The sequence below is a fragment of the Teleopsis dalmanni genome, chromosome X (genome assembly GCF_002237135.1).
Source record: "Teleopsis dalmanni isolate 2A chromosome X, ASM223713v2, whole genome shotgun sequence".
Classification (NCBI taxonomy): domain Eukaryota; kingdom Metazoa; phylum Arthropoda; class Insecta; order Diptera; family Diopsidae; genus Teleopsis; species Teleopsis dalmanni.
Window position 1 is genome coordinate 34,641,284 of NC_051848.1, and position 27,282 is coordinate 34,668,565.

The 27,282-nt window shown below is 28.5% G+C and overlaps 1 protein-coding gene across 2 annotated transcripts in view; it reads right to left on the bottom strand.

Annotated features, from left to right (window-relative positions):
- LOC119688061 (protein phosphatase 1 regulatory subunit 14B) overlaps positions 1 to 22,035 on the bottom strand; it is a 72,779-nt gene extending 50,744 nt beyond the window's left edge. For both annotated transcript variants that reach the window (XM_038102689.1, XM_038102690.1), the window contains exon 1: positions 21,750 to 22,035. The gene's annotated coding sequence lies outside the window, so the exon portion shown is untranslated. The remainder of the gene's footprint in view (positions 1 to 21,749) is intronic.
- Positions 22,036 to 27,282: the final 5,247 nt, after the last annotated feature.

Sequence of the window (27,282 nt, forward strand, 5' to 3'; positions counted from 1 at the left end):
ATTTTTGCTTGTATCTGACAGTTGAATACTAAAAGCTTTTGTATCTGCTGCAATCATTCATACACTCTTACAGTTAGTAGTGACGTACATTTGCACATAGTCGTACACTATATAGGTACTATATACTATACACTATATAGAGTATATATTGTGTAGGTATTGTAAAATGTATGGGAGAACAATAAAACAGAAAATTTCTAATTTTAGTCAAAGTCAGATGTGTGCTAAAAGTAGAAAAAATGTGTTAAAAACAGGCGTGAAATTTATTGATTGATGGCGATGCTATCAGTTTTCGTGAACACAACAGCTTAGATACAAATTACAGATATCGATAGAGTAAATATGGCAAGAGAAGTGCCCGTGTGCGAGTTTGTGTATCTAATGGTTTAAATACAAAATTATTGGCAATAGATAATTCATACTCAAACGCAAATTTATATGCATAAAGAATGGAATTAATTTATTTTTATCTTAGCTAAATGAAATATAATCAAATTTCATAAATGCTCAAAAGTCAGTTAAAATACGTTACAATGAAGCAAATTGTTTTTAGGTATATAAATGCGGCTTTTGTGGGTTATTTATTGTTATTTCATTTATTTTTTTATTTTTATTTTTTTTTTTTATTATTTTATTATTATTTTTATTTTTTAAAGATACTCTCGTACGAATTATGCCAAACACGTTTCCGTCAATATGAGATTCGTTGACTTTTGACAGCGGCAACAGCAGCACAAATTTATATACTTTGCGCACGCAGTATTTGCAATTTATTTGAGGCACAGTTTTTTCGTCAATCAAGTTTTTTATTCGGTCAAAATATTCATTTCATTCTCAACAATAAACATTTTTATCTCATTTAAATAAACGTTTAATGTTTCATATTTTCCGATTACATTTTAAGCCATTTTCAAATGATTGTCAGAATCAGTCAGAGGCATTTCCACTCTGTGCTCTATAGTACATAGAACTGAAGTGTTAATAAAATCTGACCACAAAGTGACGGATATTAAATACAAAAAGTTGAGTAAATATTTCAGAGATACTTTTGAACATGCAAGCAATTAAATAATATTTATTTGTACATACAAATAAGCAGGCAGGTGGTTCCTGTACATACAAATAAGCAGGCAGGTGGTTCCTGCCTCTGTAAAGTAAATCATATGAAGAAGAATGGGACACCATTTTCCATATTGACTTAGATATATATTGACAAAGGAAAGTCTTGACATTAAGTCAACTTTTAATACTATAAAAATGATTTAACTCAATAACTTAAGTTTAATAATAATCTCTTTATAATAATAATAATAATAGTCTAATAGTCTCTAGTCTCTATACTCTTTAATTTGATGCCTTATATGTTTTTTTTTGCTTATAATGCTACAATATACATTTTTTTTAATAAAACTTTCACAAAAACTCCAGAAAAATGTGCAAAACATAAAAATCAAGTACGGCTTTGCGTCAGTTGATTAAGGTGCGCTGACTCTGAGCTTCAAATTTGCAGGGCACGAGTACGATTGCAGTCTCAAAAAAAATTTTTTTTACGTATAATTAAATATACGAACAATGCAGAACTTAGACTTGAACTAGGCCTTGTAAAAATCTCATATAGAGTTTTCAAACGCGCAATCGATTTCATTATACGAATTCTCCAAATGGACCAATCAAGATATCCCAAACAATGTCTCCTTCGTCTCATTTACCTACACGTAAATAATTCTTCTACAAGCGAATTTAATTGGGTTACACAATTTAATGAGTTTCTTAAAGTTGTAAATATGACAAACTTGTGGAAAACACCGACTGCAGCAACTTGGATTGATAACCGAACTACGGCCCTTGAACGCTATCATAGATATCTTAAATTCAAAGACATTCTAAAATCCGCCAACTCACAATCCATGAATTGCAATTTATTAAGAGCCCTGGATGACAAACCTGCCTGCTACCTCTTTGACCGTAAGCAATTTTTTATGGCAAAGGTTATCGCCCAATTGCGGTTGTCATCAACTCACTGCACTCGTTTTTGTATTAACGGGCAAATTCATAGACTCGAAATCAACAACCTTTGTACACTTTGTAATTTAAAAACTGAAGAAACGTTGAATCACTTTATGTTTGAGTGCCCTATTTTACTCCTCAGTAAGAGATCACCATCTTAGTTTCTTACTTACAGTCTTTAGAGACAATAAATCTCTCATTTTCAACTGCATTGATCCGCAATCATCTAAAGCAATATTCACATATATAGTAAATAGTCTTAAAATCAGATCATTTATTATAAACGAATAAGATTTTGCAAAATTACAATTATTTCCCTACTATTTATTTAACTTAACCTTTTTTTTGTTTTTATCTAATATTTTTATTAAATCTAATTAGTAATATTTTTAATTTTAAATTAAAAATAAGTATACATCAAACCTCCTTCTGTTACAACTATAAGTTCAGAAGCAGAAGTAAATAAATGTTGAATTGAAAAAAAAAATTGAAAATAATTAAATATAAGAATTATTTTCAAGACCAATGATGTTAGATATTTGGCAATATTCGAAACAGTCAGCCAAAAATTCAATTATTTAAAATAATGTAAAATTAATTTTTGTTAATATAGTTCACTACTGTTTGAAACACCTCTTTTTTTATAACTTCATTCATCTCAAAATTTTTTTAAAATATTCAAACCAATAAATTGTTTATACAAAGGTTTTCTTAAAATATGACCCATCTATATGGAACATTTTTTCACAAGTAGGTGGTTGTATTTTTTGACTTTATTTTATTCTATTTTTTTTATGCAAAATAACACATCGGCTGAAAAATTTAGAGGTTTAATTATAAAAACATTAAATTTTTGTGGTAACATTAGACTTCTTTCGTTCTTTATAATGTAAATAGTAGTATCAATAATAAAAAAAAAATAATTCAACTTCATTCTATAACGCAGTTCATTTTAAGATCAATACTATTATTACAGCGCTTTTCTAACATAACAAAACCTTTTTTGTGGAAAGACTTATCTAGAAGAGTTGCAAAGTTTATCTTTATTAACTAACGCAGTTTCCTTCAAAAGAAATACAAATCATTCCACCTCTTCATTAATATTCTGATACCTCTTTTGTTAACGATTTTTTTATAGCCACAAAATGGGCATTTGTTATATCGATTTATATCGACTTTTTCATTAGACAAATATTTTTTTCCTGGACTTACCAATGACCCGACCCGTAAGACGAGGCATTGTCTGTATACAAAAGCACTTTACTTTTTCTCACTCGAGGTCGTATTAACTATTCATTGTTTTTTTTTCAAGCTACTTGATGAATAGTATACCATGCGCATCTGAAACTACTGATGCCACTACCTTACTAGCAGACTGTATCCGTTTTAGCTGCATTAGGTAGCTTTTATTGTCTACTGCTCTTTTAGAAGACTAACGTTTTGAGTAAATTAGTGTATTCATATCACATCCTTTATCATATATCGACGACAAAAATCTGTTTTATTTTACCTAAACAGTTCCAAAGAGCTTCCACTGTAAGTAGAAGTATATAAGCTATATGTAAGCTATATCCATTTCGAAAGCAACTATCTCACAGAAAAATTTACATGTAAAAATAAGTCTACATGTTCCTTTTATAATGTCGTTTTCTAGTGTAACGTTACTTTATTAAAATATATTGATTGATAAAAAAATGTTTAAAAATAATTTTGCAAATTTTTTCATCAAAAGTTGATTATAATTCTCATCAGGTATACTCATAAATTTACTAAATACAATTAAAATGTTTAGTGTGATTGTATTATTTTAATATAAAGTATGTTTGGAATCAGAAGTAACTGCTAATTGTTGTGTTTGTTTTATTTATTTATGTTTATTAATTATTAACTGTTAAAATTGCCATACTAGCAAAAATATAGAAAGTCCATTATATGAAATTAGATGACCTACTAAAGTTACAAGATTTGAGCCGTTCGGATTTGTGGCGTTTATTCAACAAATCCTATTTTCATTGATAACTTCACTATGAAAATTAAAAATTTAACTATAAAAGTAAAAAAAATTTTTTGCAATAATTTATCGACCTGTTTTTTTTATAATGGATTTTATATATTTTTTAATCCGGCTATAGGTCATTTTTTTGTTAAATAATTCAACGTTTAATATTTTTTATCATATTCCATATTTCGACGCTCCTTGAGAGTTATCATCAGGATCACGATATAAAATAAATTAATATTACTAAAACTATAACTACGTCTTCCTCTTTATTCTATTGTATATATATATTTTTGTTATTATATATAGAGCATTTAACTTATCGTATATATCACGTAAGTCGCTGTTATTCTACACTCAAAAGGCTAGTTTAAATGGTACTTTGTTAGAAGTGAGTCTCTTTTCTTCATAAAAATTTATCAGATATTGTTTGAAAGGATGTGTTCTTGATCTGTTTTGGTCTGTAGCTCTACTAAATAAAATAAGGATTTATTGCATCATATATGTGATGTGAAAGAATCAATAATTTGTGATGTGAAAGAAAGTGAGAATAAGTAGCACTGCGCTCGATTAAGAAGTAGTTGGTGGTTAAGGCATTCAATACTGGAGTGACTAGTGTGAAGGCGTTGTCAGCTACTGTAGCTAACGACCGTGGGTTAATGTTGCATTATGTCTCATAATTTATTTGGATCTGACAATTTGCAGTCCTTACGTATATCTTTGTTTTTGATAAACGCTTTATATAAATGTCAAATTTTCAAAATGCATTAGAGTAGTGAGGAAGGTAGGAAGTTTTGTGAATTAAAATAATTTTGCAGTAAAGATACGGGTATAAATCAAATACAACTGTTACACAAACTAGATAAACTTTTTAATTTTGTGAATGGAATGTTTTATGTTATTCACATTTCTAAAATTTTTTTTGATTTTTTTTTTAATTTTTTTTAAATTTTTTTTTGTTAGTTTGAATATAGAATTGAGATAAAATAAAAAATTCTGCGTCAGCATAATTGAGTTCGTGTGGATTTTAGATTTTAGCCATGAAACAACCTTGGGTTAAATCATTAAAATTTCAAAAGCCTTCTCAGGCAAATAATATGATTTAAAATTTTTTTTATTTAAATTTTTACTCAATTTTTTATTTTTATTTTGACTTATTTTTTTATTTTTTTTATAATTTTTTTTATATTTTTTTGCAAATATATTAAAAACTTTCGTTTTGGGTTGTGGATTTTCCGTGAACAGTTAGGAGGAGTTGAGTTTGGAATTTTATTCTCGCCTTATGTGTGGATTAACAGGAAAAGTTTTTAGAAATTCGTATAGTTTTTGAATAATTTTTAAAACCAAAAATATTTTCATTATTTTCACTGAATACATTCGAAATATGTTTTGCTGAACTTTTGCTAAATTGCTTTGGAGCAGAAATTTCTGTAACTAATTAATGGAGTTAGAAAATAAAGGCTCTTACTCACTACTTTATCTGAAAGTTTAGCAAAGAATTGTAATTTTTAATAGAAACTTATTTTACTTTATTTTTAATTAAATAAAATCCATTAAGAGGAAATCAACTTTTCAACAGTAGCCAGGACTGTAGGCCTTAAGCTTGAGGCAAAGTGTTATTTGCGCTTTGTAAATGAAAATTACTTAGTTATAATTCATTCATGGACATTTAAAGAGATTAACTCACAGTAGTGAGTTCCGCCTGAGTACTGAGTAAAGGAATTGGATTAAAAGCATTAGAAACAGAATTTCTAAAAATGTTTATTTATGTTGAATATTTTCATTAATTGGTTTGTTTAGTTTCAAACGTTTTGAGAGAATACGTTTTGAGAGAATAGATTGTTCTAACTGAATTAAGTATCTTCTTTTTAGTTGTTTAATATTAATGCAGCTTTCAATATTCCAAATATTTTATGTCTATTGAATATTTTATGAGTCATTATTACTTTGTTGTTAGTGACAGTGAAGCAATCAAAAATACTATGATAAAATATATTATCAAAGTATAATTTAAGAGTTCCTACAGATAAAAATTTATATCAAACAAATTATGTACAGTTTTGTTAAAATATTTTATTGATTGATTTTATTTTAAATAAATAGTTATCCATTTTGTTATCTGGGTGGTTAACAACTCTTTGTAAATTAGTATTTATTTAGGTATATATGCTGCAGCAAATGCCTCATTATGGTTAACATCTCATTGTAATTAGTATTTATTTAGGCAAATACGTCACATTAAAACTAATGGTGTTTTAATGTATATAATGTATAAAATGTATATAAACCAAAGAAATAAACTAACATAAGTTAATCAGTACCTTTCAACTACTCAACTTGTATAATATATTTTTATATATTTCGATAGATCCTTTCATCTAAAAAATTCACTGCATATAGTGACACTTAATCTGGATTCTTGAAAGGTTTTTGCTTTTTTGTAGATAACAGGCGCGGCGAATTGGGTATTAATACCATAAAATTTGTCAGCATCGGACTTTATGTTAGCCAAAGACTCGTGTATATGCGAACTGTGCTAAAACTTTTGACGTTTGAAATGAAACAACTTAATGAAGAACCTTTAATTTATAAATGAGCTGTTGGCAGACAAGCCACTAAAAAACCTCTCAAAAAGTTCCAGTAGAATAAAATGCTTCGCTGATAATCTTTTAAAACTGTTAAAAGATGAATGGATGTTGTTGTTTGTATTTTACAGATTCAACAGATGTTAACGTCTCTTACACCTATCTTTATGTAACTATTTTATTTTATACGTCTTATATATACGGATAGATATATAACATCATCATAGTTATTTGTGTAAAATGAAAGTCAAGATTTATTTCATTTTATAAAAAATATATTTATTTAATTTATTTTACAGTCAATAGTCATAATCTATAGTTGACCAACTTTTAAGAATAGTGTTTTCAGATTTCTTCAACTTAATTGTCATAATTAAAATATTTTTCCATCAGTTTTAATTTATTTAAATAGCACTGCAGTATACTGTTAAGTCCCAGCTCTTCTAAACTACGAGTATATGTTGATTGAATTACTCCTAACAAAATGCAATTTGCCAAACCCTTTTTGTAAATTTTTGCTCTTTGCTCGCTTCTGGTCCCACAATATCAAACTCAAAAGGTAATTGCCCGCTAAATTAATTATTCATATATGTATGTACTCTTACAGTATTATATGTAATATGTAATCGAGTTATAATTAATGTGTGTTTCTGCCTTAATTAGTCATTGTCAGTTTGCGTTATGTGAGATACAAAGGTATCCGAACCAAGAGTGCTGCATGCAATATGTCATGTAATGTTTGTTGGGTTTCAGTAACGCTGCTATGATGTCCGAGTTGTACGCTGGTACGCAATGATGAAAGGCAAATTTTTATTGGATTAATGTAGAGTTAAATATATTGATATACATCTAAAAATATAATTTAACAAATAATATAATTTTTGATGTTAAAACAAGCAGAACCGAATAATGGCTAATACCATTGACACAAAGAACTAAACGCAATAAAGTAGTCTTCTTGAGCCTGTAATCATTAAAGCCAAATAAATATACTTATTACAGATTACAAGCCAATCATTCAGACATAAGTTCTTATTCATCATCCATTGACCTTTAGTACATAAATAAGTTTTTTCAAACAGAATTCATGCTATGCCCCAAATAAGAGATTATTATATAAAATTTATTAACAAGAAACTAAACTTTATAGGCTTATTCACTGATTCTTGGTGTAGGGACCAAAGTAGGAAAAAGTGGAAAATTAAGAAGATTGTCAACCTCATAGAGGTTCGAAAAAATTACAAAGTGCTGATAAAATTTATTAACATGAAACTAAACTTTACCGGTGTTTAAAACTATTTTCATATTCACTGATTCTTAGCTTTTAAAATAAGATTAATAAGAGTAGGCGAGGTGCTGACTCTAAACGGAGCAAATCAATGAGATTATAGCTTGACTTCAGTGCTGTTAATTGACCCTAACTAAACATAAGGTGTTTTGCTCTTCCAATGAAGACTAAGATGGTACTAGATAAGCACATTTCATTCTTATTGGTCATTAAAACATTTAATTATTGAGGGTTTTTAATTATTTATGAGTAGCTGAATTCTGTTTATATATATATATGGATTATAAACTAATTAAAAAAATTTGAATATATCCTAAGACTACTGATGATGAGCACTTAGCAATACTCGAAACAGCGTTGCATGGTCAACCAAACTTCAATAAGCTAACTAAAAAATTTTTCTTGTTGTCTTTTCATTTCTATTTGAACCCTTCTAACTTTTAAATAGTTTCTTTTCGTCATAAGAAGCGTTACTGTCGACAAAAAAAAATAAAATTTAAAATACTTTTTTGTGTTAAATATGATATAACACTCATAGTGAAATTATGGTAGATGTGCACATACTTAGTGGATTGTAGAGAAAATAATTCTGGAAGGGTTTCGAGAGGTATGCGTATTTCTTTACGGGAAATATATAAACCAAAAAAACTTTAATTTTGATTAAAGAGCTATTTTCTCACTTTACTCGAAATTTAAATAAACCGACTAGCCAATTATTTATTGTGTAATAATTTTCAGCTTTCACATTAATTTTTTTTTATTCAAAAAAAATAAAAATAAAATGAAGTTGAGTTCATTGAATACGACTCTGTTGATTTTGTTATCAGTACTTGGTGTTGTTTATGGTTGCTTAATTACCCTGTATATCGATTAAATAGTGAAGAAGCCTGTGACATCGCATGTGCAAATTTCGTAAAAGCTCATTATGATTTTAAATTGTTGCTTTGAATTATTTAGAAAATTGTTTTAGAGTTGATGGAAATGTATTAAAAATAAAATTTCGTAAAATGTAAAAAGTATTTAATGTAAATTAATTAAACAAATCAATGAGCATAAGTGAAACAAAGACAACAAAAAGAAAATGGCAAGAGGTAATTATTTTAAATAAAAGTTAATAAATATGTAGCATAAAATAAATAATTATATATATATTGTGTATATGGTGTTATCTATGTTACTGTGAAAATATAAAAATGTTAAAACAATTGCAATAAAAGAAAAATATAATAAAAAAAAAATAAATAAATAAATGTAACAGTGGCGCAAATTAAAAACTAAGCCCGAGTATTTTGCTCAAGTCAAAGAAAACAAAATAATTGCATTGGCAACAATTGCCATAAAACCGACACAATGGGTGCACTAGACAGTAAATTGGATGGAGTAAATAATAAATCATAAATAATGTGAAGCACCAATGTAACAGTGTGAAATGGCGTAACTTATTGTAAAATTAACAACAAAAAAAAAACAAAAAAAAAAGAAATTAAATAAATTCATTAAATTGTATAAAAATTTCTACAACATAAAGTAATAAATAAAAATTTCTTTTAATTAAATATTTTATCTTATGTGCTGTTTGCAATATTGCTAACAATTTTCAGATAATTTCTAAGTAATGCGTAAGCCGTAATTAAAAATGTTGTTACTCTTAAATGGATTAACTAAGACCACAACCACGTTAACCGGCTTGTTCTTATAGAAAACTGAGTGGTTATTTGCATAGAAATGGTTTGGTTCAGAAGTGAAACAGGAAAATTTAACCATATAAAATAAAACTTGGATTGACAAAAAATGAAACAGTGATTGATATAGTAACAGCAATAACGACAGCAAAAATAACAACAATAAAAATAAATGTTGATGGTTTTACTGCAATTACAGTAATGGACTACATACACATCCATATTCTTAAGTAGTCAAAAGACAGAAGACAGGTTAAAAAAGTCATCAAGAGGCCACTACTTTCGATGGCAACTCTGGACAAAATAAATATTTTGTTAGGCTTATATGGGTGATTCTATTACAAACCGGACGGATTTTGGCAAAAAATTACCTCATGATCTAAATTTTAAGTTTCTATCTTTTATTGAACTTGAGATATACCCATTTGAAAATGTGTCTACAATGCCAATTCTCAAAACCCCATGGGTCACAAAATTTTTTCCCGAGATACGTTCTTATTTTATGAAAGGAGCTCATAAAAAAAATTTCAGACAAATCGGAGATCATGAGGTCAAAAAGGTGTCCGATTTGTAAAAGAATGACCCATATGTGCAAAACACGTAATAAAATTTAAAGTTGAAATATCAAAAATGAATAATAATTTCTTGCAATTATTTTAACAGCAAAATAATAAAAAGAAACAATAGCGACACGAAATACGAATAATTAACAAAATCATTCTTTGATAGTTTACCGGAAATTTCGTTGGTACTTCCAAAAGTCGTTCAGAATAGACGAATTTTTAGTCTTGGCAACCATACGATTTGAGCTGCTTATAAATTAAGCGGTTCCAAAAACGTTGGACTAAAAAAGCCAGCAGTGTTGTTGTTTCATATGTTATTTTTAAAATAAGCGGTTATTCTTTTGTGATATGGTTACAAAAGAAAAGGCCTATAAATTAGACATATATAACTTTCAAAAGATGAATGTTTAGAAAAATATTAGATTCAATATACTAAAAGTTTGAATTTTAATATAATAAAGAAATGCAACAGTTATAATATACGTTTAAGCAGATATTGTATAATATAGTATGATTTTCTTCTTCGCGATTGCACTAATTATAAGCGCAAACCTAATGGCAAACACTTTTCCATAACAACTCTCTATAACAATGCCAAGATCACTCGTGTTGACGAGTATCTTCTGTCACTCGCCCGTAGGTATCTCACCCGGCTCCATGACCTTCCCCCCGACGTTTCCATTCCTTCCACTCTCTCAGAAGACTTTGTTCTAGCTTTGCGCTATAAACCCCCCCAATACCTGACTCACTACTTCGACGAAGTGGACCGTAACCTCTCCACTATCCCCTTATATAACCGCGGCTTTCGTGACCCCAGTCACAAAGTATATTGTTGATTCCATCCCCGCTAGTTAGCCGTAACCCCTTCCCCTTCTATATCATCCATCCTACTTAGTTCATGCCCTTGCTTTCTGACTTAGATGAATCTAGTTCACTAGGTATTAAGTCTATTTTCTCATTCCTCTTTCCCATGATTACTGGAATGAAGTTTCCACATTGCTGTGGAAATCTTCTTCATTCATTCCTAAGAGGTGGTTTTAGTGGGCTCAAGTCTCACACTGTGGCTTTCGATGCTTTCCACCTACTGCAAAAAAAAAAAAAAAAAAAAAAAAAAAAAAAAAAAATAGTATGATTTTACGTTTGAATTTAATAGGACTTAACAAAATATTAAGATTGTAGTCTATAAAATGCGAATCCACAAAAGACCGCAAGAAAGTCTGGATAATGTAAAATACGATGTACGAATCTTTACCTAAGACTAATAGGCAAGGGAGAGTAGATGTATGTAGGAGACTTCTTGATATAGTTAAGACTTGACGTAGTTTGTTATAACCATTAATAACGATGTAATCAGATATTGAAAATGTGCTCTTTACTAAGTGAACTGATTTCCTTGTTGACATATAAGGAAATTCTTATTTTATTTTTCTAACAAAGTGTTTTGTAAACTACAATATTTAATGAAGAGATTTTTATAACCCTTACTTGAAGTTAAACGATAATGACATCATGAGAGTTAATAAATAACTCACAACATTTCAATTTTAAATAACTTATTATTTATGTAAAGTTTACTATATTATTTAAGCAGATATAAATTTTTGCTTAAGTCTTTTAACCCGATACTTCTATAAGTTTGGTATATATAAAAAAATTCCTATAATACACAATATCAACTGTGATTTGTTGAAAACTTAAGAACTATGCATTTGTTTTTATATGGTATACCTATATCGAAATAAATGTCGGGTAATTGTAGAAATATCTATCGCTTAGATGACGCTTAGAGTTAGAATCTAACAACTGTATCTGTCAAAGATTTCATTTACTTTGGCACCACCGTAATGAGCAACAACAATTTCAGCTGGAGATCAGACGAAGAAATACTATTGCCAATAAGTGCTATTATGATCTCAGTAGGCAATTGGAATTTAGAGCTCTTTCTCGGTAAACAAAGCTTACGCTCTATAGCACGCTTATTTTTAGAAATAAAGACGCTGTGACAGAATTATGCATCTGTACTGGGAGTACAGATTCGAGCGAAAAGTTCTTTGTGAGATCATTGGTCCTCTACAAGTTGGCGCTGACCATGAACCATGAGGTGTAAAAGCTTTATCAGTTATTGATATAGTTCAGTGAATTAACATACAGTTATTTTAGTTATTACGTGAGAACGAATGATGCTGCTCCAGCCAAAAAAATTATTTGAACCGATAGATATAGGACATAGAAGATGTAAAAGTAAAATACGTGGAGGTAAATAACTACTCAGAGAGACGAAGTACTTGTCAGATCGTAAACATTCATTATTAACTATTAAGCACACTATGAACTATATGATTTAATTAGTTTAAAATAATTATTAAAATTTATATTATTATAATAATAATATTATTACTATTATTAATTATTAATATCATAATATAATAATTATTAATATTATAATATAATAATTATTAATATTATAATATAATAATTATTATTCTTATAATATAATAATAATTATTATAATTTTTATTATAATTATTATAATATAATAATTATTATTATTGATTTTTTTTAAAACAAATATATGCTTTTATTCATATTATTGTTCTGGTATATATAAAAAAAATAAGCTTTTTTATATTATTCTATATTTCATTAAAGAAAAAATGTTTGTTTCCTTTCTGGTTTCAGTAATAACACTTGTCCGTTGAACACAATCTTACCAAAATAGTGAACGTTGCCAACAGAGTGTAAACAATAACAACGACAAAGAAACATGTTGTAAAGTCCACTTAAAATAGTATGAAGAAGAAGAATATTAACGAGCAAATAAAACTGGTAAAAGTAAGAAAGAAAATTTAGTATGTATGTATGTAAAAAATAACATTTTTTTTAAATAAAAAAAAAAAACAAGAAATTTACGCACTTTTTTTTGTTTTTACTACAAATTCTACGGCGCTAAAGCTGTAGTATTTATGCTGCAGTATGCATGTTGCTGCAACGTGGAAGTGAATGCAAAGAAAGCCAAGATATGTTGAGAAGAACAGAAACGGCAATACAAGATCACAACGCACAGATGTGATGCAAATTACTTACCAACGAACGTGCATGTAAATATGAAGTTTCTTTTTGCTTTTCTTTTTTTTTCTTTTTGTTATTGTTTTTGTTTTTGTTTTCGTATTTGCTAGTTTTCTATTTAACATTTAAGTTTTTCTGGCTAATCGTTTTGTTTTTCATGTTGTTTGTTGTGCTGCTGCTGCATAATGGTCAGAATTGTTGTTAGTGTTTGTGACAGTGTTTTATAACAACAACAACAACAACAACAACAACAACAACAACAACAACAACAACGTTAAAAGTAAAAATATCATCATAATTAACAACAACAACTTCAACAATACAAATAATGTATAAACTTTACACTATAGTAGTATGGTATATATGGTATATATATGGGGTGTGGAATGCGGGCAACGGTTCAATTCAGTTCAGCATAGACTTTTACACCACAAAAAAAAGTTTGTGGGAATTAATGGGTACGGCCAGGGGCGTTGTGTTGTGCTTAAGCAAATTTTGGTACAAATAACTCACAAAATGTGTCTCGTTTCAGTTCGGTGAGTGCGTTGATAACGAATGAAACAAACCAGAAAAAAAAAATGAAATAATTAAAGAAATGTAACAAAATTATAAATGAAAGAATAGTTTCCGAATGTTTTTTTTTGGTTCGTACATTTTTATAGATGAACAAGAACAAAATATACAAATTCCTGTGATTTAAATCATTAACTTCACAAAAGTTAAAATAACTCATTTAAAGAGTATTTAAGTTAAAAAAAAGTAATCAAAATAAAATTTTTAATGTTTTTAGTACTAATTTTTTTATGACACCACGGCACAAATCTCATGTCAACGACATCATTAACGCATTGCGATTACTTTACTCGCTGTTGTTGTTATCAGCGAGTTAACTGTGCGTCAGGTGGAATTGAGCTGAGCAGAAGGCATATAAATGGCAAACAGAATACAACTGTGTGGGTTTAACAAATAAGGTTTTCTGGATTCTAAATGTGAACAACTTTTAATTGCCAAAATCACAAATTTTAATATTTATGTTGTGATAGATAAATAAATTGATAGATAGATACGGTATTACACATTTTTGCGGGGGAATCAATTGTACCATACTGAAACCGACTTTCAGAAAAGTGCAGTAATTTTTAAACTTATAGCATCACTGCATCCATATTTGTGTAACATATATATTTCAGTTTATTAGACAAAGGTCCATAACAGTAGACTACATGCCCATGATAGATAAATAAATTGATAGATAGATACGGTACTACACATTTTTGAGGGGAAATAAATTGTACTGAAACCGACTTTCAGAAAAGTGCAATAATTTTTAAACTTATAGCATCACTGCATCCATATTTGTGTAACATATATATTTCAGTTTATTGAACAAAGGTCTATAACAGTAGACTACATGCCCATGATAGATAAATAAATTGATAGATAGATACGGTACTACACATTTTTGAGGGGAAATAAATTGTACTGAAACCGACTTTCAGAAAAGTGCAATAATTTTTAAACTTATAGCATCACTGCATCCATATTTGTGTAACATATATATTTCAGTTTATTGAACAAAGGTCTATAACAGTAGACTACATGGCCATTTAAACAAAGAAGGCAGAAAGATTTATACTGAATAAAACATACGATCATCATTGGTAATGATGTACCAATAGGAAACTTACATATATATGTTTTTTTTAATTGTTTAATTATTTATTAAATACAAATTGCTCGTACCTATAATATAATTTTGAAAATAAAATGAAAAGTATTTATGAAAGAAAGTTCATCCGTAATGCAATTCAAACTGAACAGTTTAAAAGCCCTATATTTAACAGAAACGTATAAGTAGCTATTGTTGGAATCCAATCCACAGATAACATTCAACACTTTAGTTCGCCCGCATAGTGGCATCCACTTTCACCGATTTCCAGAAGTAAACTTGCTTGACTTATAGATCTTGGCATAACCACTTTGCAGGCAAAAAAGTACACTAAATATTATTACAAAGTTGATGTGTCATGATAGCCTTTATTGATGAATAAATGAACATTCTACAGACTTAAATTCAAAAGTTCAAAATGAATTAAAAAGTTTTTAAAATTAATCCATTTACAGGATTTTTTTTCGAATTTAAAAATATAATATATGTATTTGTAAAAATAAATTGAATAATATATAGAGTTCAATTGACTCAAGGGAACACCATTTATATACATAACTAGTAGGTTTGACGAGTTATGAAAAGAAATTATGTAGATTTTATAATCTGTACCATAATCTCTCTTCCATTCTTCTATTCCATTATATGTAAGCTAATCGTTGTAAGAATATATTTTTGTATCGCTAGATTAATTTCAAAAGTCAAGAAGCGATGTTACTGTCTAGCATAAAATATGATATTCTTATGTACAGCATTTAAAGCATCGGTATTTGACACTTATATCTTTTAAGACAGAATAATTATAAGAAGAAATTACTTAATTTCTTTAAACTGATTTTAAACTAAGACGTTAATAACCTAACTTTTTTCAATAGTACTTGTTTCCCCGAGATGGACAGTGGAGAATTTCACAAGATCCTGTTGGATGTGTAAGCGTATGAAAAAGAAGAAACTTATAGACATTTCGATTTTCGTGCCTTTAGTGTTCGTTACTTATTTAGTGTTAATTATTCGATTGTTTCATGTAATGCCTTTATACTTAATGGCCACACTTTTAATAAGTAATTACATTGTCATTAAAGTTCAATTGGAAGGGACTCTAAGAGAGATTAAAAGACAGTGAGAGGGAGGAAAGGAAAGAGGAAGGAAGAGAGCGATTATACTTGAAGTATACCAGAAAAAGAGCTTTGACGACATCAAAAATTTAAAAAAGTGGTGTGTGAATAGGTTGAAAAATTACATATGCTTTGTGAAAGCATATTGACAAGGACCTTTATAGAAAATATTTTTAATAAAAATATAATATACTAATCTTCAATTGATCTTTGTATTTTTGATCTTTGTATTGTACAAGTGTATTAAGTAAGATTCTATTTGAAAATATTAAATAATTCAAGCGCGTTTCATACCAAGTGTTTTCTAGATTTGTTTTCATTATAACGATTATCTGCACTTTAAATATCGTAGAAGATGTTTCTGAATCATCTCTAATCTTAGGTTAGGTGCAATTAGGTAATACGGCCTTGTACTAACATCTACATACATCTACATTTATTGACATATTGTTAAACCGTATGCAGTTTCTTCTCTCTTTACTTCTTTAAAAAACCAGTTGTTGATGAATTTTACCAACTAATCCCATTTGAATGCTAATAAAGTTCGATATACCGTCTTTTGTCACCATTCCTATAGTATATTGTTTTGTGACTGTTAGATTAGAGCAGTACCATTCCGGGTGGTATACGCTTTTATCTTACACGTATTTCAGCTGTTTTTTATAATATAAATAATAAGAATGTGACTCACTAAAAACATAAATTTAGTAGAATATAGCAACATAAGACGTTCCATACATTTTTTAATAAATAAGTCATACCAATCTTTAAGCCTATATTTTTTATTTTAAAAATTTGTGTAATAGACGAAATGAAATCGTTTAACATTGTGTGAGGACTAAAAAAAATTTAAGATAAACATTAAAGTAATATGAACACGATAGAAAAGAAGGTTAGTATATATTATTTAGAATAGCTTACCTGAACGGCATTAAGAAAACGTTTCTGACAACTATTATATATAGTTTACTTTGTAAATTGGTTACTATAAAAATGAAGCTGTTTTGGATATTTAAAGAGAGATTAAGCTTTTAAAAGACTTATTGGCTTCTTAGAAGGACGGACAGACTCTATAGTAAATATATATAGTCATGTAAATATAATGATTTATAAATGGTCACAAAACATATATACAATATTTTAAAATAATATAAAAATTAAACATTAAATTTTTAGATGTTTGAGATTTTAACAACCGAGACTATTGAATATTAAATTACTGGATTTTGTTTTAGTAAGTACTTTTTTTAATATAATAGTACTCAAACAGCTATTAATTAAATTATCAACTAACCATGTTTTCCATAAGCACCTCGTCGCCAATTTTAATAAGGATTAGCAATAAAAATGTTTAGTTAATAATCATTCAGGCTTCACTTTTGTAGATCACATTTGTAGATATACGCGTTAGAGACAATAAAAAACACGCTTATAACTATCCAGGCTTATATGAATTTAGACTTAGTCATATGAACACAACAGTTATATTAAGAAATTGTGTTTGTATACAACTTAGAACTAAAATCATTGGAAAATACTAAAAATGGAATTATCTAAATCAGGTCGTCCACATAATATATTGTTTGTTATTTCAGTTCAATTAAAAGCAAAGAATTATTCGTCCTATTTTGATCTCTGGACAAAAAAATGAAGAAGATGATTTTAACTTCAAAAAAGATAATCATACGATTTTTAAAGCCCAGCGTGTACGTTTGTTTGTTTATATGCTACATAGACCTTATAATGCTAACATCAAAAAAATATTATCATAGCAAGCATTTGACAAGAACTCTGTGGAAGCATCCTGCAAAAGATAGGTTGAAGACATAAGTGACCTCAAAATGATGAATGTACCAAAATAAGAAAAATATAAAGGTAATGAACTAAAACAGATTACTATATTTTTTAAAAATAATACTCAATATTTAGTTTAAATATAGAACCATAATTATAAACAATTAATACACCAATTTGAACCGAAAGAAGTAAAATTAATAACGGCAGATATAGAATTATATTTGGTTCTGGAATATTGATTTAAAGAACTTTTAAATATAAAAACAAAAAATCCAAAGAATATAAAATATTTATTTAATCAAAGCTTAAAAAATGTCATATAGTAATTAAACTTTAATAGGCTATATTATTAAAATTTATTTCATGAAAAATTCCAAACTGTGTTATACATTATTCCAAACTGTGATAAAATTATCAAGTGATAATTTTACAACTAGTCGTATACACTAAGATTTAAAAATTAGAAATAAATCGAAACGGGGATTAAATGCTATTCTTATAGCAAATACTAAATGCAGACTCTGTGAATCTACAATAATGAAATTTTTACTTACGAAAGATAATGGTTGGTCTAACTCAATTAACTTAAAAATCCATAAGCCATAAGCCTTTAAGCCATAAAAATATGATGAACTGGTAACACAAGTACTAAGGTTTTTTTGTAATAACTTATTAGGTGCAGTTGAATTTTGAATAATTTTTAAAAATATATTAATAAAATAACGTGTTTCTTTTCTTGTTTTTAGACATAAAGAAACGATTTCTTGATCCAAGTAGATACAATAAACATGTAGTAGAAAAAAAGGGTTTATTTATATTCAATATTTAACTATATATAGGATGTCAAAGTAAAGTCCATCTTAAACAATCTCACATCAAAAAATTCTCAATCAATATCAGTCCTCAAATCCTCAACATAAATCAATTACGTATATTGTTTTATTTTAGCAGTTTAACTCATATATTCTTGCCAATTATATATTCTTTCCTTGACTAAGCTATTGAACATAATAATAAAATAATAAATAAATGACCCTATATTATGTATGCCCGTCAGCTATATCGATGACAGAGCTATTATCTTTTAAAATTCGGAATATAGCGAAAGTATTTAAACTTATCAGATTGATTTCCTTTCACTTAAATGGAAAAGCTGCACCCTTTCATAGGGGCGCTGTTCATGCGCTATATAAATTGATTTTCTGTCTTTAGGATAGTCTTTAGTCTCACTATTCGAGACTAACATACTAACATTTTTCCAAATCAAACAATTTTTAATAAAATTGAGATTCTATAAGATTCTTTAAAATTTATAATCCATCCATTAATCATCCATATATTTTACTAGTATTTTGACAAATACATTAAAATAAACCGTTTTATGATTCAAAAGTAGGCATCAAATAATTACTGAAAAAATAATGACCCAAACATATATGTAGTCTGGGTATAGTTTTTGGAAGTCTTAAGAAGACATTATTAAAAAAAAAGTGTTACGGATGAAACACTTGCTTCAGGTAACCACCCAAAACCCTGGAGAAATATTATTAAATGCAAGATACAATACAGCAGTATAAATGGTTAAAAAAACTCAGGATCTTATGACCTAAAGATACTACACAAGAAAAGTAGACCCAAAATAATATAAGCTTAGGAATAAGTAACACCAAAGTATAGAATTTAAAAATACAACAGAATGTCGTAGATCGGGTAGAGTAAAACACTGCTAAATGCAATCTACATTTTAATATTGTTATAAAGAGATTTTTTGGTCGATTTTTTGATAATAGAATAGCTAATATGTTACTTGATAGATACAAACAAAAATAAATATTCACAGTAGCAAAATATTTTATTTTGGCATCGAGCACTAAAACTAATACAGTATTATAAGACTATACGACTCTTATAGGAGTCATAATGTATCCAGTATATCTTAATTTAACATACATTGTGACCGAAAAGCTTTCGGAAATTCTCATTTAAAATTCGCGCGCTGTATATTTTTCGATATTTTAAGTTTATGTAGTTTGGCAGCACTGTCCTTAATTACTATGCCAAAAATGAGCGCGATCTGTCAGACAGTTCGTTTACGGCAGCTGTTGAAACCAGTTCACCTCAGTAGTGCGTTGCGAAAAAAACAATGGAAAAAAATATTGAACAAAGAGTTTGCATCAAATTTTGTTTTTCGAACGAAATTTCGTGTGCAGAATCGTTGCGAATGCTACAAAAGGCTTATGGGGAATCAGTTTTATCGAAAACTCAAGTTTATGAGTGGTACAAAGCCTTTCAGGACTGTCGTACGACCGTCGAAGACATGCCGCGTTCTGGACGACCTTCGACCTCTACCACCGACGAAAACATTGAAAAGGCAAAGGAAATCGTGTTCAAAAATCCTCATGTGAGTGTTAGAGAGATAGCACGAGAGCTAGGCATCGGTCGTGAGATGGCTCGTTTGATTTTGGTGGACAATTTGTGTATGCGACGTGTCAACGCCCGGCTTGTTCCGATTCACCTCAATTTGTTCAACATTATCAACGATTTTAAGGCCAAACATTCAATAAATACCATCGAACAGCCACCGTATTCACCTGATCTTGCACCGTGTGACTTTTTCCTGTTTCCCAACCTCAAATTACCACTCAGAGGAACGCGTTTTGAATCCATAGAAGACGTAAAACAGAATTCGCAGAGGGAACTCAAAGCCATACCGGAAAGCGCCTATAAAAAATGTTTTGATGATTGGAAGAAACGTTGGCATTTGTGTATCGCTTCTAATGGAGCATATTTTGAAGGAGATAAAATAAATATTGATGAAGATTAAGAATTTTGCGTTTTATTTATTTATTTCCGGAAACTTTTCGGTCACAATGTAAATACACATAATTTTTTTTCAGAAAGACTTCATACTAATTCGTTTTGGAAATGACTTTAAAAATTATATTGTGTGAGACTTGAACTCACTAAAACCACCTCTTAGAAATGTATGGAGAAGATTTTCACAGCATTGAGGAAACTTTATTGCAGTAATCAGGGGAGAGAGATGTGAACATATAGACTTCATTTAAAAGTATGTTAAAATTAAACAAAATTATAAGACTATGCGGCTATTAAATCCTCTTTGGACCATTGCTAATCGCGATTTATATATATAAAATTTTTTCTTAGAATGAACTCATACAAACTCCTTTTGAAATGATTTTAAAAAGAATATTAGAAATAAACAAAATTATGAGGCTATATATGTTGAAAGCCTTGCTTAAACGAATTATATCTCCATTTTAATAAATATATAATTTTTTTTTTAAAAAAACTTTTTTTTTCATACTAAATCTTTTTTGAAATGACTTTAAAAAGAATATTAGAATTAAACACGATTTGCCTGACTTCTTAGTATCAATGATCTCTTTTTCTAGTGTTGGTTTATAAGAGCATAAATATTTAGTGAATTGTCTCATACACTCTTTTCATGCTTAACTCAATCAGCATACTATAAAGAGTATCTCAGAAAAGAAACAAGTCAAACTTAATTTTCTAACCGGCGCTGAGAATTAAGAAGACTTTTCTATTAGACAACAGATAGAAACTTCTCCTGTCCAATAAGTTTAATGTCAACGATGATTGCAGTAGACCAGCCGGGTCTGCATCAGTTTAATTGTTGCTGATAATGCTATCGTTGCGGTACAGAAATTGCTGATTTGCGGAGTTTTTGCTCTGTGATTTGCGATTGTTTCCTTACGTTTGGTAGTCCAACGATTGGAAAATCACTGATGAAAAATAAATTTCAAACGAAAAAAAAGAATATAGTTAGTGCTTACTGATTGTCAGATTGTTTAGGTTTGCACACACAGAATAATAGAATTTATCTCGTTGTTAGATGTTTTCTGTTTATTTATCTTAAAATTTAATTTTGTTTATGCACGCAAATTGAGGAATCAAAAAAAAAAAATAACTAAATATATTTATAATTTTATTTACATTTTGTGCTCTGAAATTTTGCTTAACTGCTTTTCTGCTGCTGCTGATGCTGATTCTGATGCTGCCGCTGCTATTGTTGTTGTTGTAGTTACTCTTGTTGGCCGTTTTGTTGTTACTCGTGTTGTTGCTGCTCCAAAGGCTGCTGCTACTTTTGTTTGTAGCTAAAATTTTAATTGGTTTTGGGTAGGCATGCAGTGTTGCGTTAGTTTTAAATTAAAAATTGCACACAACTTTATTTATCTTCGATTATTTTTACTACCACCTTTTTTAATTATTGTTTAAATATATTACTTTTTATTTTTTAAAAATTCTAAAATTTTTGTTTTTTAATTTAGCACAATTTTATTCAAAGATTTATTTAACAATTAATTTTTTTTAATAAAATTTCCTTGAATTTGTTTTTACTGCACCGAATTTAATTTATAATCATTTAATAATTCAACACACAATTTTATAAATACATTTACTTATATATTCTGCTATTAATTATTTGCATTAATATATATTATTTCCATTTGCTATTTTCTGCACGCACTTCAAGTTAAACAAATAATTGCGGTGCGACAGAAACTTAAGCACATAACCCGGTGAGCACCAATTACAAACTGATTGCTACAACTGATTTCAGTGTGTCAAGATACCGAAATGACGACCGATTCAAAATCAGCTGCGTATCTCTGAGATACATACGACTTTATGTTATATTTAGCTTTTATGCTGTTAACAACAGCATGTATGGTTATAACAGTAATGTCACCACTAAATGTTATGCAAACGCAATCACTACATGTCTATGTTAATTAACAGGCTGCGAGAAAGCTTATTTTCTGTAAGGAGCACAACATGACTTTAAGTTGAATTTTTATTCTTAACTATTTGTTGATTTTATTCTTTACGCTTGTACTTTAATCATTGATTTTATGTTGTTGACATTGCAGATTGTTGCACTTGCACTGACAATGAAAAACTCTTGTGTGAACAGAGGAAAGTGCTTGTTAGTTGTGCTTGAGTTTAAGTTTTATACTAAGTAGTTAATACATTGAATTATATTGTTGATATTTATATATATGTATATATATATATGTATATCATATATATATATATCTTATTGTGTTATATTTTGTTTTATATAAATTTGTAAAAATATTGGCAACATTATTTTAGTAATACACATCAGAACAGAACTATTATTCAATCCATCATTTGTGTATTTAAGGTTTGCCATTTTACAATGTGAATCGTTTAACAACCACTGAACATATATAGGTAAATAATTACAACTACTACTGCCTGGTTTAATAACACTGTTTAAGTGTTATATATCAAGAACAGAACAAAATTGAGATTGGGTATTTTACAATATAAGTCGTTTAGCCACCGCTGAACATACTAATATAATGAAAACTACTACAAGCATTATCATTCTTTAATTAAAACATCTTGTATTGTTTCAAATTCAGTAATAAAGCTTATTTTTCAATTAACGGTTATGTTAACAAACAATATAGTCGCATATATGATCATTAACTGTGCATAGTATCCATGAAAACGCAATGTTTGACGTGATAATTGATCTAGAGGTATGTGACACAAATAAACAATTTTAGTCCCTTTAACTACGTGATTAGCAATTCTTTTTTGAAGTGAAATTGAAGACATTAGGTGTTAACAAGTTACTATTATAAGGTATGTAAAACATACTGTTTTGGATTAGTTAGCTGTTTTGGCGAGAAACTTCTCAGATGTGGAATTTCTTATTTTGGTTATGTGATTTGGTCACCAAGATCATATGACTTATTTGCACTGGAATTTTTTTTTTTGTAGTAGTAGGTTGGGTTGGATCCAATGACATGGCTGGTTCCGGTCAAGTCATTGAAGCTCCGGTATTAAGATATCTCTCTTCATAATGATGTATTTTTTCTGTAAGATTGCTCAATACTCAAACTGTAGACGCTAAGAAACAACTGGAGGAACATCCATCAAGTTATGCAGTAGCGTAAGATGTTCTACTGATGATATTATACTAATGTTGCACTTTTGATCCACTGACAAACTCAAAATAAGATACCGAAATAAAAATTTGATTAAAAATTTAGTTACAAGTGTGTTTAATTTACGTTTACTTTCAGAACCAGAGAATGAATCGCTCTGTACATTTTATTTAAATTCTTTAATTTTTATATATAATATATATTTAAATTATGTTGGTAATAAATATACACATCATTTATTATATTATCATTATAATAAATAAATAATAATAAAAAATAATATACAAATTCACTCTACATAAAAAGAAAAATGATTTATATTATGTGCTATTTAGCACTTCTCATGTGGCAAGTGGCTAATAACTCGGTTTCATGTCTTCATCGGCATACTAATAACCGCAATAAAATGCATGGATGTCTACAAACCAGACCAGACCAGACCAGATCAAGCCATTTTCCGTATCCACCGTACAATTCGAGGCAGTGCACATGCATGCATGTAAGTCTTGACTTACGACAAAGACGTCGACCGGAGACAACTAAGCAAAACCAGGCGCAACCAATGACCAAACCAACCAAAACAATACAAAGCCAAACAATAAAAACAACAACATGTTCACAGCAGTGAGACCGAATGAAATTTGCTCTGGGCTTTTGATTTACATCGTTAGCACAACAACAACGTTAACTAATGTTAACGCAGCATTAACAGGCGTAGCATAACAACAGCACCAAATTCAGTTGAAATTTCTGAATGAGATGCGGGGCAAGAACGCGGAAAATGAAAATTCATTTCAATAAAAAGCAGCGTTCTGCACTATTGTTTCTGTAAGTACGCTACATTTTGTTGCAATTAATATATATAATATTGTGTGAGAAGCAGTTGGTAATTGCTGAAGATATTTATAAGTACTTCTGATTAAAAAAAAAGTTGTGGAAGATTTCTTGAAATCACAAAAAAATATATATAAAAAAATATATATAGTATATGGTAAAATGTATTAGGTACATGGTCAAAATTTATGTCTATAAGTGAAAATACATTTGTTTTTTTTTTATTGAATCCTTTATATAGAAATTTACTAAAAGTTATTTAAAACTTAGGTTAGGTTGTACTATCGACGGTCCCCTTAGGCCTATTGGCTCATTGTGTTACAGTACAAGAAATTTGAGTTTTAAAAACTCTCTTGAATATTTGACAATACCGTAAATGCTCTGAAGTTCGCTCAAATACTCAAGGAAGGAAACGCCTAAAATAGTAAAACGGTGCTGCACAAGCGCTGTGCAGTAACGAAAAAAATATAAGATACTTTTATCGTTCTTTTCCTAACAGCGACAGTAATCATTTAACGGAAGAATCAATCATCTCTCAACGTTCTCTAATCGGCTGTGATCCATCAAAAAATCTTATTGAAGTCTTAAATATAAATCTGAAAATCTAAATTAAAAAATATGTAAAAAACTTAAGTTTATTTTTACCTTAACCAAAATATTTTTAACTTAAAATAAAACTATTTATTAATTTAGTTAAGGCTTTAAGCATATGTCAGTTACATGTTTTCTTTTGAGACTTGAGTTTTATTACAAATCCACTTGCTGTGTTATATTAGAACGAAATCATAAACTACCTGTAGAATAATTGAAATAATTAATTATATTTTTATTTTTAATTGTTAAATTTAAATATTATTCTATTAGGCATTATTTGTGGCATAATTTATATATTCTTTGTTATGTATAGAACCTAATCTAGGAATGTAATACTGAAAAATTCTTACTATGTTACTCCGACGAGTCTATATTTCAATATAAGAAAATAATTTGTATTATTTTGACATAGTTGACTGATTAAATTAAAATTTAATTTTAAATAATAACAATTTTTAATTAACAACTTAAAGCAAGAAAAAAAGTAACTAGTATTTCAACGAATTGCCGATATTCACTAAAACCGTTCGTATATACTGACTGCTTCAGCAAAAATATACAACAAACTATTTGTTTTAATATATTCAAAATGAAAGAAAGTATTTTATATATAAAAACAATATATATTGAAATATTGCTATACACTACTACTTATAAAAACAATATATAGATATATATCTCAAGTGTTGAAATGACTGCATTTATTTCCATAGCGAATGGTATGAGTGGGCACGGCAACAAATTTACGGTATCTGTGAGCCTAGAATTAAAAACAAAAAACGAGACCAAAAGCAAAAACAATAAAACATGAACTGAGCATAATGTTCCGGTTTGAAGCATAATTTCAAGCTCAATTGGAAAAGCCACAAAATTTAACAAATGGCGAGGGGGAAAATTGACATCAGAAAAGAATTAAAAATCAAAAAATTAGAAAAAAAAACATCATTAAAACGTATTCTATACTGTGGGATATTGAGAGAAAGTATGAGTTGTTAGCAGTACTGCAAAACCATTTCTTTTGAATCTATGAATGCCTTTTATGATAATAATGCTTATTTTTAATTTATTTGTTATCAAATTAAAGTATACTTTAATAAATAGTTATTAGGTGCATACTTATATGTAAATAATATTTTGCTTGCATTTAAGCACTCCATTTCACTCCCAATATATTACACAATTTAAAATACATAAACATATTCCTGTTAAATTATATTCGGACTTAACATTAATGTTAAAATTAACGCTGTTAAAAAAAGCTTATGTACATTACATTGTATGGTTTCAGTTATAGTCAGTATGGTAGTGCTCGCGGCTTTGTAACCTCAATTCATTACTTCTAATAACAATGCTGAAACCTTAAAGTTTACTACGATCTTTTGACTAAAAAATCCATAAAATATAAAAGTAATGAAATGATTTAATACATAAAAAGAGATCTAAATATTTTATTTTTTAATGTTGTAGTTTTAAAGTTTTGAAACCTTATGCAGTATTTTAAATATTATTACATTGAATATAAATAAAAAATTCTTTTAATATTTAATTAGAAGCACTGAGTAAAGGAGTTCAATATATTGATTTATAAAATCGATCTTCAGTCTGGCACCATAATTTAAAGTAATTAAAAAGACAAAAAAGTATTATATATAGAATATGAAAGTATAAAGGATGCGCAATTCTATGAATATATAAAAGATCGACTATGTATAACAAAATTGGTAAAATAAAAACGTCCTAGCAACAATATTTACAGAGCAAGTACATTTGTAAACCATAATGAAGAAAATTTTTATTGATATAAAAGATATAAATGACTATTTACTATTACTGGTGTTGATACCATTATCAAAGTATCTTATCGTAGTACTTTTCAAGTCCGAAAATTGTCTTGATAACTGTCAAATCCCAAAAACTGTTGCAATGAACTACTTGATGTTGATAATAATGACTTCTTATAAACTGAAAAAGTTTATAAACTGAAAGAGAGCTCTTCAGAATATAACAGTGGGAATAAAAAGAAAAATCGACATAGAAAAGTTTACGAATATAGGAAACTGCTATACGGAGGTCAATTCTTTTATTTTCACATTTCTTATTCTCCCTGCTACACT